The following is a 24,738-nucleotide window of genomic DNA, read 5'->3' as shown; positions in this document are numbered from 1 at the left end:
CATGTTTCTTTTTTTAAAAAAACCCAAATTTTATTAATTTTCAAAGACAATACACAAACAAACAAAACATAAGACATAAAAACATAAAACATCTTTTCTGAAAGCTGCTTATTAAGTTTTAACAAAACGTCCGGTTTGCAAGGCTTTGGGGGAGGGGGGCAGGAATCCGCGATCGTGTGCGGTTCCTGCTGCGCTCGCTGCTGGAGTGCCCCCGATCCAGTTGGATTTGGCGGCTATAGTTATCCTGTAGAGATAACTGAAGAAAGGGGAGATCCGGGCAGGGGTCCGCAGGAATCGCAACCCCCCTCCTCAGCCGGCTTAACTCCCTTTTCCAAAGACAGTGGAGCGGCGGTCAGCAATGGCCGCCACAAAGAAGCTTTCAGCCGGACAAGAATGTGCAGGAGGAAGCTGAGAAAGTGAAAGTTTTTGGCTGAACCCGGACAACAAGTAACATCTAAATATCCTGGAAATTCAGCTTTCTTAAAGATACATTGTTCCCTAAGAAGATTGTAAAAAGCGGCGGATGAAAGTGAAAAGGGAAAGTTTGTTTTTTCTCACTCTCCTTGCCTACGGAGATAGCAGATGGAAATCGGAAAAATCCGCTTTGGCAACAGAAGGTAATTAAATTTGAAAATTAAAGCCAAGGGGACATTAAAGATTTCTGAACATTGGAATTAAAAATTAAAATCTTTTTGCTATAAGTGGGAAGGGAGAGGTAAAGAATTTATATTAAGACTTTGCTGGAGGAGATTGCTTGGAGCTTATAAGATCAGAGATAAACTGTAATAAGACTTCTAAAAAATACATTTTGGAACTTTGTAATTGAATTCTACCCCAGGAAGAGAAAGTATAAAAAGAAGAAAGTGCTAAATGAAACTGTTTGTGTTGATTTGGATTGCTTGGTGACTTTGGGACTTTTGGAAACTATTTTTTGAAAGACTTGTTTAAAAAAAAATCTCACAATGGCATTATCTGTTGAAGAACTGAAAATGGAATTCAAAAAGCTAAAAGAAGAGGAACAAGAAGGCAAGGGCTCTTCTTGATTTGTTTTTCACTTCTTAGAAATGGCGATTTTTACCTACCAGGAATTACAACAACAAGAAGGCTGGGATGAAGAAGAAGAAGCCATCTTTAATGAAAAACAATTTTAGTTGAGGAAGAAAAGGGAAAGAGGGGAAAGAGAATGGAGAATTCAAGATTTAAAAAAACAACCAAGAAAGGGAAAAATAAGGTGAAAAATCGATACAATGTCAGAAAGCAACAGAAAAGAGGAATACAACAGAGAGGGGAGACTAAGAGGGCGGAGATTAAGAGGGCGGGGTAAAAAGGCTAGATTTGACAAGAAAGGAAGGGAAAAAGGGAAGAGAAGTTATAAAGGCTTGAAACAAGATGTTAAAAAACAGGTATTTTTCAGAGACAAAGGGTAAAATACAATTAAAAAAGAGATTCTGCAAAAGTACATAAGATTGTATTGTAATTATAAACTTATTATTTTCTTATTTTAAAATGTAGTACGTGGAATGTACTAAGCAGAATCAGAATGGAAATTATATATTATTTTAAGTGTTAAATTTAGGGGAAAGATAGAAAGGCGTCACACTTCAACCAGTGATTACAGGAGAAATTTTGTATTAAAGAGAAAAGATAAATAGATAATTGAAAAAGAACGGGCAAAAGATACAAGTATAATGATTTAAATTGAGATGAAATAAATAAAGTAGAATTAAGAGAGTGAAAAGAGGGGAGAAGACATATAGAAAATATAGAATGTTAAATAAGATATGAAATGGTATATAAGGTGAGCATGAATTTGATTTATGTCTGTACAAAAAGATGTAACCCGAGGCTAAGCCGCTTTCCAAAAGGAAGTTTTATGTTTTCATGTTTTGTGTTTGGTTTGTCTATGTTTGTTTATTGAAAATTAATAAAATTTTGGAAGAATGTTGGAAGAGAATATATGAAATTATAAACAAGACAGACAAAAGTATATTCATGTTTCTAAATATCCCGAAACACCTTTTTCATAATTATTTCCAAAATACTATACAACTGAACTGAAAATATGACTACCCTTGAAAAACTGAAAATTTAGTTGGTGCAAAAAGATTGGATCCTGCCTGTTCTGAAATTTCTATACCAGCTTTCTTCACATTTTAGCACATTTCATATTAGAGCATTTGTAACTGTGTAATGACATGTTATTACAATATTAGTCTGTGGTTTTATCTTGTTTCTATTGTTAACAGTGTTTTTAATTAATTTAATCTGTGCTTACTTTTTATCAGTAGACTGGCAAAGCCATCAGATCTGGGTTGTAAAAAGAGGAATGACCACTAGATGGCTGTAAAGAAATATTAATACACTAAATCTTGGCGGCCAACCTATCAGCATCTAGATGGAAAGGTATGGAAAGGTAGGAAAGGTTCAATGGAAAGGTAACATTCAAAATTATTTAAAAAATAGGTTAATTAGAGGCAGAGCAAATGACCAACAGTTCCTGTATAAAATTACTGGGGATCAAATAATATGCACACTTTTGAACAACAGGTAACTTTCATATAGGGATTAGTATTGCATATATTTCAGATTTCTGAGCATCTTTATTCTTAGCTAAGTATGAATAAACATTTAAGCAAAATCCAACATTGCTATAATATTTGGTTGTGGCTGTTATAAGTAATTGGAGAATAATAAATAGTAAATGCTATTCTGATAGTCTACTGTTTCTCCAAAGTTGTGTTCTATAATTAACATTGAGAGAAAAAAGGTTTCTAAAATCAACACTGAAAGCATTAAACCATCCTAATTTCCAGAGACCCCTGAGAATTACTGTTTTGCAATACATTCAATTCTCCATTACAAACCTTAATTACCCTTTACAGTACAGGCCATTTAACACTCCCAAGAGCAGACAGGTTGAAAGATCACATTATAACGTCTTTTCCAATATGGAAAAATGCATGGTATCTACATATAAAGTAAAATATGCAAATTTTATGCTGAATTGAAGTATTAATTGTTCTTCTTTTGTAAACTGATTTTCCCTATTACTGCATCTTTAGAGAGAAATTTAATTTGCAATCTAGTCTAGCAGTGTTACCGTTTACCATACATTACACTGCAATGCTAAGCTAAACTAAACTGTTTTTTTAAAATGAGGATTTTTTAAAAAAGATGTAAAATTGGTTGTCCATTAGCTATTTGTTGTTATTTATTTTGAAATGAATACTGATGCCCAGATAAGCTATGATAACACTGGGATTTCTCCATTACTGGAATTTTCCACTTGGATCCAGGGAATGTTTTAAAAATAGTTTTCTTGTGAATCTGTATATACTGTATATAAAAGCTGTATATAAAAGATTATATATTAACTCACAGTCTCTTTCTAGGCTACAGTACTTGCCCTCACCATTACATGAAACTCACCATACAATCGTCAGATCTAGCTAAGCGTTACTGGTGCCCATGTTGGGGGAGGGCTCATTTGTTATTACAGTTGCCTTTTATAAGTTTGATTTATTTTATTGTTTTTATTTTAAGTTGTTATAACTTGCCCAAAGTCTTTTGAGTTGGGTTGATCATAAAAAATGTAAAATATATAAAAGCATGGGCCTGAGGCAGCCAAGCAAGCAATATTTTTCCTATTTCTTCTTTCAAGTCTTTGTCACCCTGTGTTTTCACCCAAAATTTTGAAAGTGTTTCTTTTAGTCCTCTGTGTTGTCTGTATGCATGCTTTGGGTATTTTTTACTAGTTCTTGCAGCACAGGAATTGCAGCATTGTTTCAGGTTTTATAATGCGATTTTAAATGCTGATGTTCAGAGTTTTAGGAAACTTGTATGCCTGCTTTTCCTAATCCATTTTAATTTTCTGCTCTGTTTTGCAAATAGGCTGGAAAACTGCAGAATTATTTCTGTCCCCTGCCTTTCTGTATATCCTGTAGGAGGAGCTCAAAAGATTCCTCAGAACTAGCACTACTTTGGATAATGAAATGTCTGCAACAAAACAGCCAAGCTCATACCGTAGAACACCAAGGACTCTTCAGATTCTACAGAATAACAGAGTTGAAAGGGACCTTGTTGGTCATCTAGTCCAACCGCCAGGCTAAGCAGGAGACCTTACACATTTCTTTCTTTCTTTTATTTTTTTTAATTTTTACAACAAAAACAACAAATAAAAACCATCTTTCAATTGCACAGTGTGTCATCTGAGTACATGTATCTTGTGCACATAATAATATTTGTATATTTTTTAATAAAGTTTACATTCATGTTATATTCTAGTCAACATTATATTTCATATTTTATAATTATTACAGTATCATTAGGTTTTTTATTTCAATTACCATCTATCTTTAATAGCAAATCCCAACTCTTACTAAAATATATTCATATCATTACTTATTCAAAATAATCAATTACAATATATCATTGTTACTATATCCTTTAATTTCTTACTCTACTTTCTAACCATCCATAAAATAAGTCCCAAATCTTATCACACTCCTTCTCTTCTTGCTCTCTAATTGCCAGAGACCCTACACGATTTCTGACAGATGGCAGTCCAGTTTTTTCTTGAAAGCTTCCAATAGTGAAGCTCCCAAAACTTCTGAAGGCAAGCTGTTCCACTGGTTGATTGTTTTCATTGTCAGAAAATTTCTCCTTATTTCTAGGTTGAATCTTTCCTTGATCAGTTTCCATCCATTGTTCCTGGTCTGGCCTTCGGGTGCCTTAAGAAGTAGCTTGTCCCCTTCCTCTCTGTGACAGCCCCTCAAATATTGGAACACTATCATGTCTCCTCTTGTCCTTCTCTTCACTAGACTTGTTATATATTTGCATACTTACTTATGATGGGTTGGTCCGTGGCGGTGGGAGATTTGAAGAGCCCTCATTGGCCACGAGCTGGGAACAGCCAGCTACAAAAAAGGCTGCTGCAGTTTCTTCGCACTCAGATCCTAGAGGAAAATAAAGAGTAGAAAAAGTCAACTGGGTCCCGCATCTCTTTTTCCATGATGCAACACTGGCAACGAGGACGGGATACTGAGAAAAAGGAGCCCAGTTGAGCACGTGGCAATGAGGACCGAGCGAGACGAAATGGCCGGGAATAACTCGCCACCCACACCGTTCAACCCAACAACCAAGGACTGGGAATCATACGTCAACCGATTCCTCGTGTTCCTAGAAGGGAGCGACCTCCATGAAATATCCGAAAATAGAAAAAGAGCCATTTTCCTCACCCATTGCGGTCCTGCACTATTCAAAATGGCAAAGGCATTAGCGGCACCCACCGATGTAAAGACGATGGCATAGACAGACCTAGAGAAATTACTGCGAGCTCACTACACACCAACCATTTCATGCCTCATCAAAATACATGAATTTTATTGGCGCGATCAAAAGGAAGATGAGAGTATTGGAGATTTTGTTGCAGCACTAAGAGACATTGGTGGAGCATGCAAATTTCTAAACATGGATGAAGCCATGAGGGAACAAGTGTTCCTGGAATTAAAGGACCTTACACTACAGGGTTGATTACTAACAAGACCTAAGATAACACTGAAGGATGCGATAGAAGAAGCCACCGCAGCTGAAGCCACACAGAATTTGGTGGCCACCATGCAACAATAAAATACCAAAGGAAAACCCCCAAACCACCAATCAAACGCACAATAAGACACCAGAGGAAGCTCAAAAAACCACCACCACAACATACCACGAGAACATCGAATCCCCATCAGGTGACGAAGTGGAAGAAGAAGAGGTAAATCAACTCCAGTCGGAAAAGGGTAGACGGGAGCGAAATGAAAAAAGGCCAAAATTTCGTTGTGCCAGGTGTGGAGGAAACCATCCACGTTCCGAATGCCGTTTCTTCGATGCTATTTGCAGATATTGTGAACAGCGGGGACATATAGCTTGGGCATGCCGAACAAGAAATAACTATGGCCCTAGACAAAGATGGAACACCCCCCCCCCCAGGGAGAGGGAAAGGCATACAGGGAGCCATTGGAGTCAAGAGAACAGAAACAAGCAAGGAAAAGAAGTAAACAGAAAAGAGGAAACACATCAAACAGTAACCATTGGGCACTCAAACTCAACCAATGCAAAAAAGGTACATGTACAAGTCACCATAGAAGGCCAGCCATGAAAGATGGAGGTGGACTCAGGCTTGCATTTATCAATGATATTGTGGAATACCCTAAAAGGACTAATACCTGATATAAACAAGGGAGAACTCCAAATACAAAAGCTCACACTAAAGGACTACCAGGGAAACAGAATTCCTGTAGTAGGTACCGGACATTTCAAAGTTAAATTCAAAAAACACACTAAAGTCCTCCCACTAACAATAGTCGGCTGAGATTGACCCAACCTATTGGGACTCCAATGGTTTGCACCATTAGGAATCGAAGTAACCGGGATAAACGACATTACCGAGACAGACTGGGAAGAGGACCTGATGAAAGAATTCCAGGACGTCTTCAAGGAGAACTAGGCAAGTACCGGGGGTCCCCTATCTCATTTAATTTAAATCCAAATATAGCCCCTATAAGACTAAAGGCGAGGCGAGTTCCTTTCGCGTTAAAACCAAAAAATGATGAACAATTCGATAAACTTATCGCACGGGGTTTTAGAACCAACAGACCACGCAAGGTGGGAAACCCCAATTGTTACCCCTATTAAACCAGATGGGTTAGTACGTATCTGCGGGGACTACAAAGCAACCCTTAACCACATGCTACAGCAAAGCGCATACCCAGTTCCAGTGGTACAGCACCTATTACATTCTATAGGGGGAGGTGAAATCTTTGTGAAATTGGACCTTGCTCAAGCCTTCCAACAGTTACCAGTTGACCCAGAAACAGCAGAAGCACAAACAATTGTGACACACAGGGGGGCATTCAAATGCAAGAGGAGTTAGCGTGGCCTCAGGGGTAGTCCAGAGTTTAATGGAATGCCTATTGCAAGGAATAAAGGGGGTGGTACCATACTTTGATGATGTATTTTTTATCAGCCAAGGATAAAGAACAACTGAAAGACTGCCTAAGGGAGATCTTTAAAAAGTTTAAAGAGACAGGACTTAAAGTAAAAAAAGAGAAGTGCCAATTAGCCACCGACAAAGTTGAATTCCTGGGATACCTTATAACGAAGAAGGGATCCACCCCACTGAAAAAAATCAGAGCAATAAAGAAAGCTCCCAGACCCAAAAATAAAACAGACTTGCAAGCCTTCTTGGGACTTATTAATTTTTACAATGTATTCTTGCCACAGAAAGCAACAATAGCAGAACCACTGCACAGGTTGCTTGACAGGAAAGCTACCTGGACCTGGGGACGACAATAAAAAATAGCATTCCAGGAAATAAAAAATTTACTTACATCAGACTGTGTGCTAATACAATATAGCGAGACCCTTCCAATAACACTAACATGCGATGCATCACCGTTTGGCTCTGGTGTCATACTCAGCCACGTATTACCCAATGGAAGAGAAGCACCTATCACATTCTATTCAAAGACTCTATCTAAACCGGAGTGGAATTACAGTCAACTAGACAAAGAAGCATTGGCCGCAATAACAGGAATAAAACGCTTCCACAAATATATCTATAACAGAACTTTTTCACTTGTCACAGACCATAAACCTCTCCTAGGAATCCTTGCAGGAAACAAAGCTGCACCTAACATACTGTCACCGTGAATGACGAGGTGGTCCAAATTCCTAGCTGCCTATAACTACAACTTGATCTACCAACCAGAAAAGAACATAACACACACTGATGCCCTGAGCCGTTACCCCCTACTCGACTTAGACGATGATCCTGCACCAACCACATCAACCCTTCAAATCAAGACGTTGGCAAACCTACCCATAACAGCAACAGACATTGCTATGGAAACCGTGAGAGACAGAAACCTGGCGCAGATTTTAAATTGGGTAGGTAAAGGGTGGCCAGAGACTGCAAGCGACAAGACTGTTAAACCATTTCAAAATAGGCAGATGGAACTATCAATCTTAAAGGGATGTATACTATGGGAGGATAGGGTGGTCATACCGAACATATTAAGGAAACGAAAACTTGAATTATTACATGAGGGTCACTCAGGTATTGTCAGAATGAAATCCCTGGCTAGAAATTATGTATGGTGGCCAGGGATGGATAAAAGACATAAGAGACTGGGTAGCAACGTGCAAATGATGCCAGGAATCTAGACCTACACCCCTCTCTGCACCTATACATGAATGGGAAACACCGAGGGTACCATGGTCTAGAGTACACATTGATTTTGCAGGACCAACTAAAGGACACACATTTTTTAAAAAAATGGTTTATTAATTTTTACAATTAAAACCAGTCACAATACATACACAAATAAGCAAAAGAAAAAAAAAGAAAGAAAAGAGGAGAGGAAGAGAGGGAAAGAATTTTGAGAAAAGAAAGAAAAAGAAAGAAAAAGAAAGGGGGAAGAAAGAAAGAAAGAAAGAGGTTACAAGGTAAAAAGTATTCTTATTTTAACAGTTTGCAAGATCTTTTGTTTTCATAAACTTAACTTGTGTCATATAACCACACCTGATTTTAGCTTATATCACTACCTATTATGGGTTGATACTTTTCTTTATGCCTTATGATATATAATTTATTCTTTGGTCAATCCAATTATACCAACAATTCCAGCTATCGTAGTATAGTATCGTTTACTTCATCTAGATAATTCCTTATTCTATCTTCACTGACGTCCTCTCTTTTGTATAAATCTTCAAAGTATTTATGAATGATTTCTTTTTTCTGTCCTATTTCCTGGTATGTATCTCCTTTGCTATCTATTAACTGGTATATCAATCTCTTCTCTTTCTTTTCTTTTAATTTGTAAGATAGCCATCTTCCTGGCTTGTTGGCATGTTCAAAATAGGTTTGTCTGGTTAAATTCAAATTCATAATCATTTTCTTTTGATCAATTAAATTCAGTTTGTGTTTGGCTATACTTACCTGATTTTGCAGTTTGGGTTCTTTTGGGTTATTTTGTAGAAGGGTTTCTAGCTCCTTAATTCTTTGTTGTAATTTGTTTTGTTGGGAATATTTTTCCTTGTTTCTCTTGGTGTTATAAGAGATTGTTATGCCTCTTATAACCGCCTTCATCGTATCCCAAACATTTTGTTTTGTGGTTTCTCCGTTATCATTTTCTTTTATAAAAAAATTCAATTCCTCCTTTAATTTATTAATGTATTCTTTCTCTCTTATTAACTGAGTGTTTAAGGCCCATCTTTTCTTTGGTTTTGCCCTGCCCTTCCATATTACCTGTATTGGATTATGGTCTGCCCATTCATTAGGCAAAATTTCCACTTCTTTTGTCTCGTTTGCTATTTCCCCACTCATCCATGCCATATCAATCCGTGTCCATGTTTGGTGGGGATTTGAATAAAATATATATTGTCTTTTTTCAGGATGTAATCTTCTCCATATATCTGTCAGATTTAGCTCTTTCATCATTTCCCTACAAATCTTGGGGAGCTCTCTCTTCCCCTTTTTATTCTTCCCGGCATTACTGTGATCATTTTGGAAATCAGCAATGGAGTTGAAGTCCCCTACTATGCAAATATTTCTTTTTTGCAATTCAACCAATTTTCTATATAGGTGTTTAAAAAACTCTTTTTGGTCTCCATTTGGGGCATATATTACTACTAAAAGAATTGGAATATCATTAATCCAGATCTGCAAACCCAGAGTCCTTCCTTCTAAGTCCGACCATATTAGCTCAGATTTCAAATCCTCTTTCACATATACTGCGATTCCCTTCTTTTTCTCTTCATCTGCTGGTGTGGTAAATAACTTTCCTAATTTCGGGCATTCTAAATATTTTTCATCCTTCTTCTTTATATGGGTTTCTTGCAGGCACGTTATATCTGCATTATGTTTAATTAATTTAGATAATATCCTTTTTCTCTTAATTGTCGAATTTAAACCATTTATGTTTATTGATAGTAATTTTTTTTCTTCTCCCATCTATTTAGTTTTGTTTCGCTCTTTGTCGTGTAACAATTCCTCTCTCTTCTTGCGCTTGTGTTAATGTGGTTCCTTCTGTCTTTTGTTGTGGATAGATATTCTCTTGGTTTCCTACCATTCCAGTTCTATTTTTATGTCCACCGTATTCTTCTTGAAAATTTGTGTCCAATTCCTCCCTACTACTTTGCTCCTGTGGGCCGACCATCCGTTCGTAAAAATCCTGGGCTTTTTCCATAGTGTCTATTTTGATTTTCCTCTCTTTCCACGACACTAACATTCCTTCTGGAATAAGCCATTTAAATGTAATTCTTTTTTGATTTAAATATGCTGCCAGAAATTTATAGTCACGCCTTTGTTCCCTTATTCTCCTTGGTATCTGTTTAAGAATCACAATTTCTTTCTCTTTGTAGGTTATTGTTTTATCTCTTGAGGTTCTATATATCATGTCTTGAACACATCTTCTAGTGAATCATATGTGTACTTCCCTGGAACATTTGTGGCGTCTTGCATAGTTTGTATTGACCCAGTAGACTTCATCAAACTCTTTTTGAATTTCATTTTTATCCATCTTCAATAAACTGGCCAGTATTTCTGCCATCAAGTATTCCAGGTCTTCTTCTTTTGATTCTGCCACGTTTTGGAATCTTAGGTAAATTGCTGCCTTGTCCATTTCTAGGAGGATGAGGGAGTCCTCCATTTCTTTGCTCATGCTTTTTAGATCTTCATCCACCCTTCCTAATTCCCTTTCCATTCATTCAGTTCTTTTCTCTACTTCTTTTATTATAACTTCATTTTTCTCCAAGGCCTGCTGCAACACCCCCACTTTATCCTCTACTTTGGAAATGTCCACTTTCATTTCTGTCTTTAGTTTCCCCATTTCTTCCTGCAATTCATTGATATCTGCCCTTGTTTCACTATGGTTTTTAATCATTGTTTCTTGCAATCTTGTCAATGAGTCCTGTAAGGTTAGGAACATTGCTTGAATATTTGCATTCGAGATGCTAGTTGACTTCTCTGTTGGTAGTGTTTCCTCTATTGTTTTTTGTGCCATAGGTGAAGTTGTTGCCAAAGTGGTCGTTATTGTGGGATTAACCTTCCTACCAGATTTCAGAGCAGTGATAGTTGTAGAAGTCATTTCCTTTAAAATTTGTTTTTGTTGTTACACAATGCTAAATATTTTATTCCAAATTGGCATTCAGTATTCTTAGTTCTGTAACTAAAATTGACCAGGATCTAACAATCTATTAAGTAACTATATTCTTAACTAATTAGTAAAGTGTATATATATTTCTCTAGTTTAACTTCAATATAAAGTAACCTTAACTACACAATATATTACATTCACAGATACACCCACACAATGAAATATAATATTGGTCTAGAGAGCTCTAAGATTGTTAAATAACTAATGCTTAATATTCTTACTGTCTCCCCTATATTCCCATTCAAATTATAACAATCTCTATTAATAATAACTTAACTAAATTAATTAATCCAATATTTTAACACTCTAATATTTCTTTGCTAAATGTACATATTTATCAAGAGGAAATCAGAGAAAAAAAGCAAGCATATTTCAACATAGCATACCATCAACAAGTAGGAAAGAAGAGAGGCTATTTTAGTAAGTATGTACACACAGAAAAGGGTAGAGGAAAAGAAAAAAGAAAATTCCAAAGACAAGAGTTTTTGTTTCTGCTTTTCACTTTGGAAGCTTCCACTTCGAGCACACCGGAAATGGCAAATGAAGATTTGCTGATTAACAGCTGCCAGTAAGCAATGTTCCCACTCATTTAAAGACTTCCTCTTTTACTTATATTTTAGTGTTCTTTAAATCAATTGTTCTGATCTCCTTCAAATAGAGAAAGGAACTGTCTTCTCTGCTAGGACCGGTTCTCAATTTTCCCAGAGTTTATAGATTAGATTGTGTCCCTTCAGACAGTTAGATCTGTTACTTGGTTGTAGCCACTTCAGCATTCTGGATACCGCCTATGGTGCCGCTCTGTCTTTTCCCCTGATCGGCTTCATTCTGCTTCTGGCTCCGATTTAATAGCTTCAATCCAAATATTAATGATAATAGAGTCTTTTTAATTGCCCCCCCCCCATGCTGGTCTTCAGACTTCCAAAATTCTCTTTACTTCTTTTTTATTTCCAACTCTCTTCTGCCTGCCAAGCTCCTTCACTTTCACTAGACCAATTCTTTTGTAGCTGCTTTCTCTTAGTGCTCACAGCAGGCATTCACACAGTATTTAACAGCCTGAAATCAGTCTATTGTCAGTCAAATATCTTCTCTGCCACTGTCTTTAACCACGACTCTCTTTTCCCTCGAGCTTGCAAACTTTCACTTACTCTTTCCTTCCCATCGGTGGCAGTCCCGACTTTGGAGCCTCCATTGACAGGAGGCTTTCCTTGATCGTTGGGCTCTGGAGGGCTTCCTCTTCATTGCAGGGGGGTTGCTTTCCCCACACTGCAGTCCGAGGTTCCCCCACACCAGCACAGGTCTCTCCAAGACTCGAGCACCCCAAAAGATTGCACCAAACTCAAGAAAAGGATGGCTAGAATCACGAGTGGATTTCTGCCCCTCTGACCGTCCTTGCCTTGCCACCAGAAGTCAAAGGACACACATTCTTAATAGTCGCAGATGCTTACTCAAATTGGCTAGAGGTAAGCATCATGCACTCAACCACAACAGAAGCTGTTATTAGACAACTAAGGAAACTTTGCAACACATGGATTCTGGATTTAGTTGTATCCGACAACGGACCACAATTCATGGCAATAACACCCGAAGGGTTCCTGGCAGAACAAGGGATAAGGCATGCACTAACAGCACCGGGACATCTGGCTATGAATGGACGGGCGGAACCCATGGTCAGTTACACAAAGGAAACACTACACAAATTGGAACCTGGAGATATACAAGAAAAAATAGACAAACTATTAAGTATACAACACATGACACCTAACACACAACAAATAAAAGCCCAGCAGAATTATTAATGGGAAGGAAACTAAGATCAAACCGAGAGAGACTACACCCCACGTATAGCTCAGAAAAGCCAGCAGACTCTTCAAGTAAGTGTCGCACATTCAAAACAGGGGACCTAGTATATGCAAAGAACCTCACAGGGGAACCATTGTGGATACCAGCAAAAATAACCCAAATAACGGGGCCCCGGTCATACAGGGTAGACACTGAGAACAGGAGGAACTGGAGGAGACACATAGACTAAATTAGATCAAGAACCACACTGAGAAACACAAACAATCATGTGGGGAGGGGAGACCCCTCAAACACAAGTGGAATGGGTGAGGGAGACCTTCCACAAACCTCTAGCAAAAACAACCCAACCAGAGAGGGGGCAGACCCCTCAAACACAAACAGAAGGGGAGGGGGAGACCCTCCACAAATAAAAGAATTGACAAAACAAACCCTAACAACTGCACAACAACCAATACTAACATTAGCCCCGATCGGAATTTGCAAACACGTACCTGAGACCATAGAAGAAAACAACTTGGGGAGACTGGAGCAGGCTTTGAAGAACCATCAGGAAGCCACTCCTGGCAGGAGCGGCTGACCCGACTCAACCAGCCAGGAAAGTCCTGGTGGGAGCAACATGGCCGACTCTACCTTCCAGGAGGTTCCACGGAAAAGGACGGGAGAAACAGCAACCCTGTCCGAACAGGTTAGAGGTGAATTCACGAACTCACGACTGAGTTGCGCAGGTCCAGTAGGAAGCATAAGAGGCCCAGCTACGTACGTGACTATGTAATATAGGCGGGGCATGGATTAGTTAGACTGGACCACATGGGGAGGGGTGTTATATATTTGCATACTTACTTATGATGAGTAGGTCCGTGGCAGCGGGAGATTTGAAGAGCTGTCATTGGCCATGAGCCGCAAGCAGCCGGCTACAAGAAAGGCTGCCATGGTTTCTCCACACTTGGATCCTAGAGGAAAATAAAGAGTATAAAAAGTCAACTGGGTCCCGAGTCTCTTTTCCTGCAACGCAACAAGACTATCCGTGCTGTAACTATACTTCATACTGTGTGTTTTAGCTTCTAGTCCCCTAATCATCTTTCTTGCTGTTCTCTGCACTCTTTCTAGAGTTCAACATCACTTTTAAACTGTGGTGACCAAAACTGGATGCAATATTCTGTGTGGTCTTACTAAGGCTTTATAGAGTGGTATTAGTACCTCCCTTGATTGAATCCCTCTGTTAATGAAATTAAGGATTACATTGGCTTTTTTGGTTGCTGCTTCACACTGTTGGCTCATATTTGATTGGATGTCCACTAAGACTCCAAGATCCCTTTCACAGTTCCTGCTATTAAGTCTGGTTTCTCCATGTGTACTTTTGGTGTACTTATGGTTTTTCTTGCCTAAGACTTTACTTTTCTCTACATTGAATTTCATTTTGTTAGTTAGGGCCCAATGTTCAAGCCTATCAAGATCCATCTGGATCTTGAGCCTATCACCTAGGATGCTACTCCTGCCAGTTTAATAATCATCTGCAAATTTGATAAGTTCCCCTTCTATTCCCTCATCTAAGTAACTTATGAAGATATCGAAGAGTCCTGGACCTCAGACGGAATCTTGTGATAACCCACTGCTTACTTCCCTCCATGTAGACCTAGTACTTTTAAGGACTACTCATTGAGTACAGTTTGTCAGCCAGTTACAAATTCATCTGATGGTGATGCCATCTATCCCACTTTATTCTAGCATAGCTTAGAAGTAGGCTGTGGTTTACTCTGTCAAATGCCAGTCTAAATATACTATGTCCACAGCATTTCAATGGTCTACTAATGGTCACTATCTGGTCACAAAGAAATCTGCAGCAAAAATGAAGCAGATGAATACAATGGGCAGCCCGAGCATGAACAAAGAGAAGAAGACAGAAGGAACCCAAAAGCACGCTGCCACAACCTCTCACCATGAGGACATCGAATCATCAACCAATTCAGGTGACGAAGACGAGGAAGTAAACAGGCTCTACTCAGAAAGGAACTGGAGAGAGAGACGAAGCAGAAAACTCGAGTTCCAGTGTGCGGGTTGCGGCGGAAACCACCCAAGATCTGAGTGTCGATTCTTGGATGCCACATGCCGGCATTATGAGAAATGGGGGCACATTGCGAGGGTATGCCGAAACAAAAAGAGCTATAACCCAAAGGGACGAGGCAATATCCCCCCAGAAACAAAGAAAGGTCAACGGGAAGCCGTTGGAGCCGAGATGGAAAAAGTCAACGACTAAATGAAAAGGAAGAAATGCATCAAACTATCACAATTGGGATGGCCAGAACAACAAACACTAAGAAGGTTCGAATCAACGTCCTGATAGAAGGCAAGCCGTGCGAAATGGAAGTAGACTCTGGTTCGCATTTATCAATGGTGTCATGGAATACAATAAAAAGTTTGATACCCGACATAAAACGAAGAGAACTTGAGAAGCAAAGCCTGATCATCAAGGAATACCAGGGTAACAAGATACCAGTAGTGGGACTGGGACACTTCAAAGTAAATTTTAAAAGGCACACTGAGATCCTGCCATTAACCATCGTTGACAGAGATTGGCCCAGCCTGCTCAGTTTGGAATGGTTCGAACCGCTCGGGATCAAGGTGACAGGAATAAACACCACCACCATGACTGACTGGGAAAAAGACCTGATGGAAGAATTCCATGATGTGTTTGACGGGACCTTAGGCAAGTACCGTGGGACCCCTATATCGTTTAACTTAAACCCGAACATAGCTCCAGTTAGACTCAAAGCCAGACGGGAACCATTTGCACTAAGACCTAAAATTGATGAACAACTAAACAAACTAATCACTCAGGGGGTTCTAGAGCCAACCGACCATGCCAGATGGGAGACCCCAATTGTAACCCCTATAAAACCTGACAGGTCTGTGCGCATCTGTGGTGACTATAAGGCCACCCTGAACCACGCATTGCAACAGAGCGCATATCCCGTTCTGGTAGTCCAACACCTGTTGCATTCATTGGGGAGAGGAAGGATTTTTGCAAAACTCAACCTCGCGCAGGCATATCAACAATTACCCATTGATCCTGAAACAGCTGAGGCACAAACCATCGTAATGCATAGAGGAGCATTTAAATGTAATAGATTACAATTCGGTGTAAGCGTGACCCCTGGCATTTTCCAGAGCCTAATGTAACGCCTCCTACAAGGACTAAAAGAGGTGGTACCCTACTTCGATGATGTACTAATATCAGCTGAAAACAAAAAACAACTAAAAGACCGCTTAAGGGCAGTTCTGACAAAATTTAGAGAAGCAGGACTCAAAGTCAAAAAAGAAAAATGCCAACTTGCCACAAACCAGGCCGAGTTCCTGGGATACCTTATTGATGAAGCAGGAATCCACCCCACTAAAAAAAAAACACGAGCAATAAAGGAAGCTCCCAGACCCAAGAACAAAACGGACTTACAAGCATTTTTTGGGACTCATTAATTTTTATCATGTCTTTCTGCCACAGAAGACAATGGTAGCAGAACCACTGCATAGACTCCTTGATGAAAAAGCCAACTGGAAATGGGGCCACCAAGAGGAAACAGCGTTCCAAAAAATTAAAGACTTAATTACATCAAAATCGGTATTGATTCAATACCGTGACACACTACCTCTAACTGTCACCTGCAACGCTTTGCCCTTCGGAATAGGCGCAATACTCAGCCACACACTACCAGATGGCAGAGAAGCACCAATTGCTTTTTATTCCAAAACATTGTCCAAAACCGAAACAAGCTACAGTCAATTGGACAGGGAAGCCTTGGCAGCCATCTTGGGGGTGAAACGTTTCCACGAATACTTATACGGTAGGACATTTTCTTTGATTACTGACCACAAGCCGCTATTGGGAATCCTAGCCGGAGATAGGGCAACCCCCAATATCCTGTCCCCAAGAATGACTAGATGGTCAGAATTTCTGGCAGCTTACAATTACAAACTCATTTATCGCCCAGGGAAAGCCATATCCCATGCAGATGCTTTAACCCACTCACCACTACCAGGTCATGATGATGATCCAGCTCCCACCACACAGACCCTACAAATTGAAACGATTCCAAATTGGCCAATCACCGCATCAGATATCGCAAGGGAAACAGCTAAAGATGACTGATGGCCTGAATATTGGCCGGAAAACATAAAAACCGAGACTTTTAAACCATTTAAAAACCGACAAACTGAATTATCACTGGAAAAAGGGTGAATTTTGTGGGGAGACAGGGTGGTGGTTCCAAAAATGTTACAAGAAAAGGTGCTAACCATGCTACTCGAAGGACACCCCGGCATGTTAAAAATGAAGTCCCTGGCCAGAAGCTACATTTGGTGGCCAGGAATAGATAAAGACATTGAAACCTGGGTTAAAACATGTAACAAATGTCAATCTTCCAGACCCAAACCCCCTTCAGCATCTGTCACTGAATGGGAGACACCCAGAGGCCTCTGGTCATGAATCCATATGGACTTCGCCAGCCCCACAAAAGGTTATACTTACCTGATCATCGTGGATGCCTATTCCAACTGGTTGGAAGTTGTCATCATGAGTTCAACAACAATAGAAACCGTCACCAAACAACTAAAAATACTTTTCGCCACCCACGGTCTACCAGATGTAGTAGTATCGGACAATGGGCCACAGTTTACAGCCTTGGCTTTTGAACAATTTCTTGCAGAACACGGAATACGACATGCTTTGACAGCGCCAGCTCATCCGGCGGCGAACGGAAGAGCGGAACGCATGGTTCGTTACATGAAAGAAGCATTGGAGAAGCTTGACGGAAATGATATGCAAGAAAAACTCAACACCATTCTCACCATCCAACATATAACAACATGCACGCCTATGAACAAGAGCCCGGCTGAACTTTTGATGGGAAGAAAGTTGCATTCTTATTTGGATAGACTGCACCCTATTTACAACCCAGAAAAGCCACTAGTCTTTTCCAGTAAGTACTGCTCTTTCTTACCAGGTGACTTAGTTTATGCAAAAAATCTTACCAGAGAACCATTGTGGTTACCGGCAACGATTACACAAATCACTGGCCCTCGTTCTTACTGACTAGAAACCACTGATGCAGATCATGGAAACAACACATCGATCAACTACGGTCACGATACATCAAACGGGACACCGACATTCCCCGAAACGCAGAACAAACATTTTCCCAAACACCCCCAGATATTAATAAAAAATCCAGAGGGCTGGGGGGAACCATTTATTAATAAAGAAAACGAAAACCATCCGGTTACAAAACACCAACCGGAAACAGAGAACCCAGAAAGAAATAAAAATCACTTACCATTAGAAGACTTCGAGAAAAAAGAAGAACTGAAGGAACCTCAGGAGAGAAGCAGCCAAGCTGACTCAACCTGCCCGCACACAATGCGAGGAGACCACGCCATCCGTCCAACAAACCCAGAGCGCAGGGAGAGACCAGTCAACCCAACAAGGCACGACGGGAGCGGCATGGCTGAGGCACCCTTCCAGGAGGTTCCAGGGAGAAGAATGGGATGGACAGCAGGCCTGTCCGAACCAGTGGAGACCAACACAGGGACTGAACTGTGCAGGTCAACTAGGACTCATAAGAGCCCCACCTACCTGCACGACTACGTCACGTTGGAACGAACCAAGAGGGGAGGGGTGTAGTGTATTCAAATAGAGACTTCTAAGTCAATGTTCCTATTGGTTAGTTAATGCAATGAAATGATTGGTTAATAACGTCAGTATCGGATTGGCCGCCTAAAGCGGCGGGAAGTTTAAATAAATGCCATTGGTTGCGAGCCGCGAGCAGACGCTATAAAAAGGGCTGCCGCGGCTCGACTGCAGTTGAAGTTACTGGTTGCTATTAAAGAGCTGAATTCAACTCCAGTCTTCGAGTCTCTTTTACTGGCGATAGAACACCAGCTTTCTTCAAGACTTTAAGAGGAGACATGTAGCATTCTGAATATCACATTGATTGGGGTACAGTAGCTTTTCTACATGCATTTTTTTAAAAAAATGCTGAACATTCCACATGTTCTGTTGACAAAAGCACAGCATACACATCAGGTTCATGAATAAGAATTTCTGTCTTTTAACATCAATTCTTGTCTCTCCAAAAATACTGAAAACTCTGATGCTGAGGCTCACAAGATGCTCTTCTTTCTGTTTCTTGCTGTTTTAAAAAAAGTTGTGTATTTAGAGCATCTTATTTCCTTTAGCTAAATGAGAGAGAGAGAGAGAGTAAGGTGGGTTGCACAGTCAGAACTTTGTAGGGATGCTTACTGTCTTTCTCCTCTGCTAAGCTACCTGCTTCTCCTTGAATTGGCAGAAAGCAATTCCAGCGTAATATTTGCTGTTCCCATTGTGAATCTCAGTATTCCATCTAAGGCTTTGGTTTTGCCTTCTCCCAGGATAACGGAGTCTTGGTTTTGCATATGGGAGCCTGTTAAAGAAAGATTCAATGAAGCAAATATAACCTTTGGGTTTTGCTGTCTTCCCACTTGGTGGACAACATCAACCAGTGAAAAACCATGTGCCAGTCAGGGTGAGTCTGGAAACAGAGAATCTTGAGAGATGGCTGACAGCACCTATTCTCCTTCACCACAGCTATCGAAGTCGGCGTTGTCAAAACGGAGGTGCTGCATGATAAAGTGGGAAAGCCAGTTTTCTCTAAACCTGTATCCTGCCGAAGAGCTCCTGCATCCTGAGAAAGCTGGTTTTCCCACTTTCCACTGCAGCTCACAGCTCACCAATCAGTAGGCTTGTTCTGAATCAGATTTATTGTTTGTCTTGAACAAATATTTTGTGAGCAAAGTGAGTTACACAGCAAGAACTTTGTAAGAAGGTTTACTGTGCTCACCCCTTTGCTGAGATAGCCACTTCTTGAGTTGGCAGAAAGGAAGGAGAAGAAATAAGATGGCAATTCACTAATTAATCTCTCAACCAGGCAGATAACCTGTATGAGATGGGACTAGGTTAGCAAGCTATAGTGTTGGCTCAATAGAAAGAAGGGTGGGTGCCATAATTCTGTTTGTTTGTTTGTTTCCTCCTTTCTTCATCCCCTCTCCCTCCCTTTCTCCCTCCCTCCCTTGAATTGAAAAATTCTAATAATGAAAAAGAAAACTCCATGGAGGATGGCAAGGGGCAAGAGAGGGAATGCTGTATAGTAAAGTGAGAGAAATTAAGAACCTGACAGATTCCTTGCTTTAAAGTGCAGCTCCCCCATCTGCCTTTTAGCTGTTTGTCTGGCTACAAGGTATGGCCACATACAGAAATGTGCAGCAGAGGCACCCAGCTCTTTCCGTGTAAAAGATAAAATAGGTTGGCAGCAAAGAAAATTGCCTAGAATCCAGAAATGATGATAGGCTTTCATCATTTCAGTTGGAAGAGGCCAACACTAAAGCTTGCTAGCCTAGTCCCATACAGGGTATCTGTGTGGTTGAGAGAATTACTTAGTGAAGCACAACAAATTTTAAACGTCTCAAAACTATTTTATAATTGCTGTTGACTTTGATGGAAAAACACCATTTAAACCAGATCAGCCAAAGATGACAAGCCCATCTCAATGATGGGGACATAGTAGAACAAACAGTACTGCATGCCAGGACCTGTTTGATCTACAGTTAGATGTCATGAGGGAAGGGCACTTAGTTCTAACCAGAAAGATAGTGCATGCTGGTAGTGAATGTTAAAACAACAGCTAAAAGAGCAGAGGCATTTAAAAGAAAACAACTATCTAAAATGTATTAACCCATCACTAGCCAAAGACTGGAAGTAGAATTTAGGTCACAGTGAGTGACAAATCAGAAGCCCAGGAGAAAAAGAAGTGGTTAAGCCTTGGATCAATCATGTGGAAGTGTGGGTGGGAACAGAAGGAAGAAGGTTGACTCAAAATTCAGAGAATGAGAACTTAGAAAGGAACAAATGACAAGCAGAAACACTACTGATATCTTCAGTTTCAAATCTCTGCCTAGGCTGAGTTGTATTTTCTCTAAATAAATCTTTCCTGCTAGCATACTTCATACTGGAAGACTTCTTTTACATAAATAAATAAAATGAGCACCGATTTGGACAACATCTGTTCACTCACTTATATGTTCTTTTATATATGGTGGATGGGACCCCCATGAAGCTGTAATGGCAAAGGTATGCAAAAATTCAGAAAATCCAAAAGGGAATGAATGATTTTTCACAAGGGGATACATAAAAGTTCCCAAGAATGCTTGCAGAAAAAGAAAGCTATTTTTCCAGATGCTAACTTACCATTGTAGAAAGAAGAGTTGCACGTATGCTCTCTTGGCTACTTTCAGGAAAACTTAATGAGACAGTTATATTATCAGATACCTTATTCTAGACCAGTGTAAAAGTTTAAAAGGACTGGTATCTGGAACAAAGATTTCTGATTGAAGTATTTTGATTTTTGGTTCAAAAAGGCATCCTTCTGTAATATTGCTTAACTTGTGCTTGACTGATCAAAGGAACCAGACATTCTGAAATATATTGGGGCTAAATCCAAGTAGAATTCTTGTAATTTGCAGACACAATCATTTTATAGATTCATTTTAAAATTAATTCTTAAATGATTAGCTGGTGATTTATTAAAATGTATTTATCAGATTTTTATTACCTTTCTCTGATGATACACATGTTTTCTTGCTCATATTCCAGACTGTGAAACAAGTAAAGTACTGTTACTTTAATAATTCCTCAAAATATTTGTGAGTAACTGACATCAAATTTGTGAGGTCTGTGACATGTTACGATCAATGAAAAGGCAATCTGTTTCTCATTGTCAGCTGACTTTAAAAGGTTTCCAAAGATATTTACTGGTTGAAAAATTGCAACACATTTCTGGAATCTCATAGAACTATATGTGGTCCTTTCATTTATCACTTCCTGTGACATTAATCAAGTTTTGATAAAACTATTTTAAAAGCAGAATTTTAAAAATATATTCAATCCAATAAAGGTAATGTGATTTATCCCATCAGTGATTTTTAACAAAAATATTGAAGAACTGAAAGCTCAATAGAGTGAGTATTGGAAGATGTAGATATAATTGATCTCTAATTCCAGTAAGACATATATGGAGGAACAAAAATTCAGGAACATCTATTTTTTCTGTATATATTTATTCAAGGAAGTATACAAAATAATTGCAAATAGAATTTAAAGTCGTGTAGAAATTGCATTCCTTTGCCTGCAGATGCAGTTTCCTGCTCCGACTTCTCCCCTTCCAGTAACTCAGAGGCAGCAGGCAAACCAACCTCAGAGCTGCTTTGTCTACCTTGTTGCTACTTTGTGCATGAACTGAGGACAAGTGAGAAGCTCCTGGGAAGACAAACAGTATGTCTTCTTTTTTCTTCCCAAAGTTTTCCCTTGCTTTCTGGGGGTGGAGAAACCCTTCCGCTTGATACTCAGACAAGCCAAGAAGGGCCCTAAGGCTGCTATCCAGGTTGCAGCTGAGGCGGAAGGGTGAAACCTGTCCTCTTGCCATGAAGTGATCAATCATTCCTCCACCCCTATAACTTATCAGATTGTTGTGACATCCCAGTATTTCAGTAGAACTTCACGTGGTTCCAGGAAAGGCTAAGGGGAAAACATGTTCAGTCAGATACAACCAGGTTTCTGTCACTAGAACGTGGCCTCCCAATCAGGGGTTCCATGGGTTCATTTTTTAATTAGCAGGTTCTTGGGGGGAAATGAAAATACCTGGTCCAGTGCAAGTAGCAACAGCAGCAGAGCAGAGCTGCCTTTGACCGGCAAAAGAGGTGACGGCAATGGAAGATTGGGCCTGTGAAGCCTTTCAGTGTATGAGCTCCATTCTGCCTTCCTTTTCCCTGCCCTAACAGTTTTGCTTCTGCCGCCACTCTCCAATCCCTTCCTCTAGTACAACTGCTAGGCCGGTAAGCCAATGATTGCCATCAAAGCCCCAATTTCCTGTGTATCCAGCAGTTGCGTTGGAGAGACAGTGAGCAGCAAAGGAATTCCCTCAGCTAAGATTTCTTTCTTGGACACCTGCCTTGAAAGCCCTAACGCAGCGGTCCTCAAATTATGGCCCTCGGGAGCCATTAATCCAGACCACCAGGTTGCCCCACCCACATCACCCTGTCCACCCACCAGCCCCCATCCTTCAGCCAAGCACAGGACTTATCTTCGTGAGCCCTGTGGGCTGATATTAGAAGGTAAGGCTAACATTTTTGGCCAGCAGAGTGCTACTGGAGGCGGGCCCATTTTTGACCTGCAGAGTGTTACTGGAGGCAGGGGAGGTCAAAAACGGGCTGCGCGAACGCCCCGGGAGACCAAAAATGGGAGAAGATGGAGGGAAGTGATGGAAAGTACAGGTTGTGGATGGAGTCAGTGTAAATGAGAAAACACTGGGGCTGCATATAGTGCATCTGTTGTGAAGGCACAGAAGACATTTGAGAGGACATGAGCACCTCTCTCAGAATCTCTCATCAGTCTGGTTCTCAGGAGGTATCCTGGACACCTGATTTGGGGTTTACAGCATAAACTGTAGGTCCTTTCTAAAATTACTATCTTGATCAGTTTGCAACTGGTTGGTTTCCTTACCAATGTGCTTGTGTTTGCATTTTCTTTCATCGTTTTAGCATCATACAATAATGCAAACGATGAAGGAATAAAACTCCGTTGGGCATCTTTTGGCTTTCCTTTCAATTCTCATTGCAAAAGTGTTGGACTCTTATTAGAGCATGCTGCAGCCAACTCAGTGGCAGAAAGGCTCTTCTACCAGAAGGGACCCAGAATCGCTTTGCTGCACATTTCCCAGTTTGCTGAGCTGGAAGTGATGCTGTCTCTTTCCGTGTGACTGCAGGTGACCCTGAGAGAGTCATATGGCCTCCTCATAAAGTATGAATGACCAGGAGACCTCTTAAGATACTTTCTGTTGCTCGGCATGACAAAGGGGCAGTGGCCTGGATTTAACATTGTTTGCATGAAGAGATCCTGGGAAATAAAGAATGCCCAACATTTCTTTCAGCCTTATTGCTCTTGTTACCCTTTTAGCAAAAAAGGCAGGGTAGGATGTTCCAGCCAGTAGATTTTTTCTCTCTCTCCTTTTAACCTACTTAATGAGAGAGGAGAAAACAAGTTTTTTTCCATGATAATAATAAATAATATCTATTGTACACTACCTTATTTATTTAAATAAAGAAAAGCCTTTTTATTTATATATCATGTATTTAATAATATTTATTTAGGAATAAAGTACAGACTAAAACCCAAATATCTATTTTTAAAGAAATTAAATTAAGAATTTCCCCTAAAAGGCTACATATTTCTAATGAGAAAGGTTACGTCCTGTCTCTCCTAATTCTGATGAGGCTGCTAAGATATTTCCTATTGCTACCTTCTTAATGCCAACTCAACCTCTATGCACTCTACATAGCCCCTTACTTTTTTCAGTTTCCCACCGGCTCCCCCTGACTCATGGTCTGGGGCAGCTTTTGAGGGGGGCAGGGTATTAAGCCAACTCTTGGCTTCCTGTGGTCCTGCTGCATTCCAGCCTGCACAACCCGTGACAATTTCTTTTTTTCTTGCAGCTTCTCAGGAAAAAAAAAACAAAAAAAACAGAGAGGTAAAAGGGGAGTTGAGGGAAAGTTCCATTTAAAAAGAACCAGAGATTTTCGTCTAATCTTGATGAGCGATGTATGTATGTCTTTCAGGCTGAGCAAAAAAACAAACAAACCTGAAATCTGACCTTTCTTA

The 24,738-nt window shown here is 40.0% G+C and overlaps 1 long non-coding RNA gene across 2 annotated transcripts; it reads right to left on the bottom strand.

Moving 5' to 3' along the window:
* Positions 1-2,216: 2,216 nt before the first annotated feature.
* LOC148127889 (uncharacterized) lies at positions 2,217-19,744 on the bottom strand. Of its 2 annotated transcripts, XR_015740684.1 has the most exons (4): positions 19,488-19,690; positions 13,845-13,954; positions 4,846-4,955; positions 2,217-2,391 (listed from the first exon to the last, which is right to left on the bottom strand). It is a non-coding gene; the product is annotated as an uncharacterized LOC148127889 (long non-coding RNA). The 2 variants fall into 2 exon arrangements; XR_015740685.1 differs by lacking the exon at positions 2,217-2,391 and having other exon boundaries at positions 4,014-4,955; positions 18,329-19,744.
* Between the last annotated feature and the right edge of the window lie 4,994 nt (positions 19,745-24,738).

Source organism: Pseudonaja textilis, chromosome 1 (genome assembly GCF_049901715.1).
Source record: "Pseudonaja textilis isolate UNSWEBS1 chromosome 1, rPseTex1.2, whole genome shotgun sequence".
Lineage (NCBI taxonomy): Eukaryota > Metazoa > Chordata > Lepidosauria > Squamata > Elapidae > Pseudonaja > Pseudonaja textilis.
This window is presented reverse-complemented; position numbering and strand designations above follow the sequence as displayed.